Here is a 7,468-nt window from a genome sequence, read left to right on the forward strand (position 1 = left end):
AAGGCAGAAATATTTTTCAAGGGTCGTTTACCCTCCGCCTTTGAGAGGCTTGACTTTCCAGTTGAGTTCGATTCCATAGTTCTTCCTAGTGTGAAGATAGGACTTTAAATTTGTTTTTGGCATTTATTTCTCGAGAAAACGTTTTCAATAGCTCCTATAACATTTGTCGCCACTGTTCTTTGTTCTAGTTTCTTTAAGGCCTTATTCTTCCTTTGCCTTTGTCTTTTAGAGATTGGACCATCGGATGACATATCAAGTCGAGCCCCTAGGGGCATAGAAGGAGTCGTTTGCATTTTTGAAAATTCCTCCAGTTGATATTGATTCGAACCTCGTTGGGCCAACGGGTGCTCCTTTTTTTGATTTGGCCCTTAAAAAATAATTGGGTTCTGAATAGGCAAACTTTGCGCTTTGAATAGAACTGTTGGTTCGTAGGCTGCAGTTGTTTTTTTTATCAACAAAGGCAGTGTTTTTTTCCATCAACAGGAGTTTAGGTCATTGCCCTCCACCCAATGGCCCTAATGATGGCCATGTTTTCAGCAGAGGCCCTCCTCTAGGTAGACTCTGCCATTTTGATGCAGTCTTTTACTCTTGTGAGTAGTTGAGCCACAACATTTTGTGTTGCGCCTGTTAAAGCTGCAACAAAAGCCATAGTTACAACTCAATTAGCCTCCTTTGCCTGGATTAGAAAGCTCTTCGCTCGAGTTATGGCCCTCATCGTTGTGTACTGCTTCGACGCCTTCACATAATCTTCAACAATCTCTTTCAAATTTTCAGCTTTCAAAAAAAGTGTGACCTTTTTCATGACACTAGTTACCTTTGAGATAACCAAGAGCCTTCGCTTTGGAGCCCATTGGGCGATAGGAGTTGGGGAAAGAAGTGCATCTTTCCAAGATTTTGATGGTTCTACCTTTGGGACCACCAAGAGCATTTGCTTCGAAGCCCCTCAGGTGACAGGCACTATCTTCATCCTTTGTGATCTCAGAACCACCAGAGTGCAAGTTAGCCTCTTGACAGTTACTTCAGCATTCCTGTAACAAAAGAATACGTCAGTGCGTTTCAAATATATATATATATATATATATTTGTTCTTCAAATGATGGGAGGAAAAATAGGTCCCATTGGGCGTGCTAGAATTTGTAGACACAAATTTTGAAATGTGAAGTGTTTCAACACATTTTGAAATTGATGTTATAAATGTCCACTATTTAATTTTTGGACTAAATAGTGTTTGATTATTTGAATAGCAGGTTCATATTTCCAATATGCATTTCAGATCGTTAATTACACATTTTATTTAAATGAAACCACCAATTAATGAAGAACAAAAAAACTGAACAGAAGAAAATTAAGGAAAATAAATATTTTATTCAAATTGTAGGGATTTAGAACCCTTACGTACAAAATACAATAGATGGGTTTGGAACCCTTTACCTAACGCTTCCATCGTATTAGATGCTTGCAGCGTATTGTAAGCTCCTGACTTTTTCTTTCTTATAAAGACTTCTTTAACTCTTAATTTCTTTTGCCCAGTCAGCTCGTGGGGGTCCAGGGGGCAGCGCCCCTTGGCGTGTCCAACGACAGTGCGCTGGCGGGGATTAAGCTGCCCGGTTAGCTCGCAGGGGTCCAGGGGGCAGCACCCCTTGGCGGGTCCTAGGGCAACACCCTGGCGGGGTCAAGGGGCAGCGCCCCCGAAGCAAAAATACAAAATGCATTCGAAGTTGCTTGTCCGCTTGAGCGGAAAATGTTTGGTTTCAGAAGTTTGGCCTGTCTGCAAAAGTACTGGGAAAGTGTATTCGATGCTCGAGTGGGGCTTTCCACGCTTGAACGGACCATGTTATATCAGTTCGTGAATCTGATATTTCAGATCACTTTTGTATATCTCTCTCTCTCTAAAAACATTTCCTCTCCATTCTCTCTACTTTTCCCTACGCCAAATTGGATCAAAACCTTGATTTCTCAATATCCATTAGAGTTCTGCCATAGGTTCTTCATCAAAGTTAGTTAACTTCTCGAGGGCTTCGTTGTGTGCGGTGAAGATCGAGTTTCGACACCGTTGATTTTGGGAGTTTCATCTCATTTCTTCTTCAAAACTGGAGGTAGGGATTTTCTTAGAGTTATATATATGTTTTTGCAAGATCTATATGATTTTTGAAATCATCCTTCGATAACTTTGAAAATTGATTGTTGATTCAAGAAATTTAGCGATTTTGAAAGTGAGTTTGTCTCTTATTCTTTTAAAATGATCTTATGGGTTTTGATCTTCGTTGAATAAAGAAAAAATGATTTTGGAAAGTTTTCTTTCAAAAGATTTGAGTTGTATAGTTTTTGTAAGAAAACCTAGAATTTGGGGATATTTTTAAAAGAGACTGAAAATCCATAACTAATATTGTTATATTTATTTTGTGTGTCAAAATAAATGGATGTTTGGAAAATTTCTTATTTATATTTATATAAATGATGAATTTCAGGGAATATGAGAATTGTTGTTCATTCTGGAAATTATTGTTCAAAACGTTGAAATAATCTTGAAATGACTAATTGTTGAGGATACTTGAGAAGAAGGAATTGTGTTATTCCTTTGATGATGAATTGGAATAAAAGTATTTATATTCATTTCGTGTAATTGGCATATCAATTCATTTGATTACATTAAACTTTGAAAGTTGATTTGAAAACTTGCATTGAGAAAAGAATGTTGAGAAACAAGTTTCCATGAATTGGTTTTGGGGTAAAAATGGTGGTAAGTCTTGACAGGTGGTGTAGATGAAATTGAATAGGTGTCAAGCCTTCCAGTTAATACTGGTAAAAATGACAAATTATAGGTGTCGAGTCTTCCAGTCAATGCTGGTAAAAATGACAAATTGGTAGTACTTGTATAGTTTACTTGCAGACACCGACCTAGGGATTACTAGAGTCGTATTTACCGCTCTTGAAATGAATTGTTAAGTTTTGAAAAATTGAAATTGCATGACATCATTGAGCATGAGGGTTTTCAAAGATGAAGATGTGATTTTCTTTCAAAAGAGCATAGCATGGCATATGCATTTCATCTCTTGAGACTTGTATAAAATGTATATACTTTGTTAAGGATTTCCTACTGGGCTTCATGCTCACCCTACGGGATTTTTGTGCAGGAAAAGATGTGGTGATGCCGCCTAACTAAATGCGAGGAAATGTGTGTTGAGAGTATGAGACTCTCATTTTGGTGTGACTCTGTGTGTAAGCCAAGGGATGTATGTGTGTGGGTTTGAATAACCGTTTTGTGTAACCAGGCTCAAGTCTTGGAAACTTGTAAATCCTTGGGTGTATTTATTTGTTTATTTACTTGTTATTGGATTAATGTATTGTTCCATGAAGAACTATTGTATCATGTAATGTAAGTTTGGAGATTTATATTCGGTTTTTCTTGAAAGAACCATGATTGTTGTATTATCATTTGGGCTAGAAATTTAGGGCGTTACAACTTGGTATCAGAGCTACCGGGTTTGAATACTTGGAGCTCGTGGGAAGTGGTTGTTTAACCACAATGGGTTCATTTAGCATGCTTAAGAAATGTTTTGCATTTTGTGACTATGTGATAACATGCTTATGTGACTAAATGGGTATGGGACTGGACTTTTGGGATGTTGTTTGTGCCTGTTAAATTCCTTGAGATCTCATTAGAAGGGTACTTGATCAATGCTCGTTCTACTAAGAATTCTTGATTTTTCGTGGGACGGATTTCATCGTAAAAGAACAGTTCGTATGTGTTTACATGACTAAGTGCTTATGTGGAGTGAAATTGAATTGTGTATATGGTAGAGAAATATATAGAATTGTTGTAGTCGAACGTGTGAGTCAAGTTACAAGCACATATGAGTTAATATGCTAAATTATTTCTCTTGTGTCCTTTATTAGGATGTCAGGAAGGGGTCAAGTCCGTGGTGGTAGAGGTGGGAGGCGTGGTAGGGCTTGCCGAGGTGTGCATGAGGTACCAGTCCATAGGGTTTTGGTACAAGAAGAAGGGTTCGACCAAGCTAATATGGCCAAGCAAGCAGGCCAAGCTAATATGACCGAGCAGGTGGGACAAGCGGGTCAAACCGCAATGAGGGCCCTAGCTCAAGAAATGGCAGGGGCTTTAAGGGAGTCTATGAACTTGTTGAAGGTAAAGAATCAAGCTCGAGAGAACACCGCGGAGTCAAGGGCGAGTTCCCTTACTAGAGAGTTCTTGCAGGCCAAACCGGATGAGTTCCATAGTGGTCCCGAGCCTAAGAAAGCGGATGAGTGGCTCGAACAAACTGTGAAGACATTTAAGATGCTTCACATCGAAGATAGTGAACTAAGAGTGACTCTAGCGAGTTATTACCTTAAAGGAGACGTGGGCCAATGGTGGAAATATGCCAAGGGTAGAGTGGAGCCGACATGAGAAGCCTTTGCGGTTGCTTTTCAAAATAAGTACATACCTCCCATTGCTAAGAAGAGATTGAGGCAAGAGTTTAAAGACCTCAAACAACTCAACATGCCCATGGCCAAGGTTGAGGCGGTCTTCTCTAGCTGTCCAGATTTGCACCAGAGTTGGTGGCAACGGAAGAGTGCTGTTGTATTGAATTTGAAAAGAAATTGAAAACAAAAATTATGTTCAAGCTTGTCAAAAATATGATTCGGGAATATGACCGTCTTGTAGAGACAGCGACACATGTAGAAATTTCCATACAAGCCAAGGAGGAGAGGCTTCGGAGTTCAAGGTCTAGGGGCCAAGAGTCTCAAGGAGACTATAAGTAGAACAAGAAGAGCAGGAACACTTATCCATCCCAGTCCCAACCACAGTAGTCTAGATCCATTTTTCCTTTGCCTAGTGCGGGGTCTGGGAAAAAGTGCATCGAGTAGCATCTCGTGGTTCAAGTGTGGCCAACCGGATCACAAAGCCTTCTCATGCCCACAGAAGAGAGGAGGGTAGTTAATGTTACCACCACCTAACCGATCTAAAAGTCAGTCTCAGTCTCAGAATAAAGGTCAAGGGTTTAATTGTTATCAGTGTGGTCAGCTAGGGCATATGAAAAGAACTTGCCCACAGTTGGGAGGCGCATCTGGCGCATCAGGATTGAGGTAGACTCAGAGCCACAAGCAGACTCAGAGCCACCAACAGGCTCAATCAGTCCAAGCTTCGTGAGTTAATCAGGGAGCCATTTCGATTCAGTTAGTATAACAGGCCTATGCTCCGAGAGGGGAGCAAGTCAATCAGGGGCGCGTGTATGCTGTTACCGTGCCAGAGCAGTTGCCAGAATCCTCAATTGTGAGAGGTATTTTTGTTGTGTGTAATTCTTTGGCTAATGTATTGATAGACACGGGTGCATCTCATTCATTTATATCTACTGCATTTGCTTCTGCATTGGGGTTAGAGGTAGCACGGTTAGTGCCTCTACTCAGAGTAGAGTCACCTGTTGGGGGTACAGTTGATTTAGACTGGGGTTGTCGTGATTGTGAAATAGAAGTTACCGGGCGTCGACTTCCGTTTGCTTTTGTGTTGCTAGATATGTCGAGTTTTGATGTCATTTTAGGCATGGACTGGTTGTGTTCTTATCAAGCTGTGATTGATTGTTACCATTAGAGAGTTACAGTGTGCACTTCGGTTGGCGATCGTTTCTATTTTCTGGGGAACCGAGTTGAAAGAGCCTTGTCGCCAGTTGTTGACCCTCGTAGTAGGAGCAAGCTTAGTGGCCTTCTTACAACTCTCTTGGATAGTGAGAGTGACGGGGCTTGTGTTGAGTTACCAAGGGTAGTTTGTGAATACCCGGATGTCTTTCCAGAAGATCTTAGTGCCTAGCACGGCACCGATTTCCATGTCACCGTATAGATTTGCACCCACTGAATTACATGAGTTGAAGATTCAACTCCAAGAACTTTTAGACAAGGGCTTCATTCGCCCTAGTACATCGCCTTAGGGAGCGTCGGCTCTCTTTACGAAGAAGAAGGATGGGTCATTGCGGTTGTGTATTGATTATCGCAAGTTGAATAGAGTTACAGTTAAGAACAAGTATCCTCTACCCAGAATAGATGATTTCTTTGACCAACTTAGAGGGTCTCGTTGCTTCTCAAAAATAGATTTGAGGTCGGGGTACCATCAGTTGAGAGTCCAGGAGAAGGACATTCAGAAGACGGCCTTTTGTACTCGTTATGGCCACTATGAATTCCTTGTAATGCCTTTTGGATTGACCAATGCACCGGCTTCCTTTATGGATTTGATGAACAAAAATTTTCGGGAATACTTGGACCGTTTGGTGGTCGTCTTTGTGGACGACATCTTGATTTATTCAACCTCTGAAGAGGAACACGAGACTCACTTGCAGGTAGTGCTGGGTTTACTTAGTGAGCACCAATTGTATGCCAAATTTGAAAAATGCGAGTTTTGGTTAACGGAGGTGAAGTGCTTGGGGTATGTAGTGTCTAGAGAGGGAGTGACTGCGGACTCTTCAAAGATAGATGCCGTACAAGATTGGGAACAACCCAAGAATGTTTTGGAAATCCAGAGTTTCTTGGGATTAGCGGGGTATTACCGACGTTTTGTAAGGGACTTTTCTAGACTAGCTGCATCTTTGACTAGGTTGACTAGAAAGGGTATCAAATTTGTGTGGAGTGAGGCGTGTGACAAGTCATTCTAAGAGCTTAAGACTAGATTGACTACCACACCGGTTTTGATAATTCCGAAAAGGGTTTGAATTACACTGTCTATTGTGATGCGTCCGAGGATAAACTTGGTTGTGTCTTGATGCAAGAGGGAAAAGTTGTGGCCTACGGATCACAACAATTGAAAACTCACGAGAAGAATTACCCACCCATGATTTAGAATTAGCGGCGGTGATTTTTGCCTTGAAAATTTGGAGGCATTACTTGTATGGTGAGAAGTTTGAGGTTTTCTCCGATCATAAAAGTCTAAAGTATTTGTTTTCTCAAAAAGACTTGAATTTACGACAACGGAGGTGGATGGGATTTATGAAGGATTATGGCTTTGAGTTACACTATCATCCAGGGAAGGCCAATGTGGTGGCCAATGCCTTGAGTCGAAAATCTGTGAGAAGTTTGGCAAGTGTGGCCATTCGGGAATGGGATACGCTAGATGTTATTGGCAAGTTTGATTTGCACTTGGGTGAGTCCGGACTCCCGTGGTTCTGAATCAGATTTCACAAAGTGCAATGTGAAACAGTGAAAACACAAAAGAGTCTAAATCTGGCAATTCTTTTGGAAGATCGATGTTTGAATCAAATGCCAAAAATGGACTGCTTTGCCAGATTTCAGAGTCGCCACCTAATATTTTTGAGAAATTTAGGAAACCTGAGACTCGTGCCAAAGGCCACTTATCTGTCATCACCAAAGTGTCTCAGTTCAGGAACTTAGGTACAAGAGGGGAAGGTCATAAATTGAGCACCCCACTTGCCCTATCAAAGGTCAGCCTCTGCTAATCATGATCTAATTTTTATTTACATTATATGCT

Source organism: Camellia sinensis, chromosome 2, assembly GCF_055761805.1.
Source record: "Camellia sinensis isolate YWXY chromosome 2, ASM5576180v1, whole genome shotgun sequence".
NCBI lineage: Eukaryota > Viridiplantae > Streptophyta > Magnoliopsida > Ericales > Theaceae > Camellia > Camellia sinensis.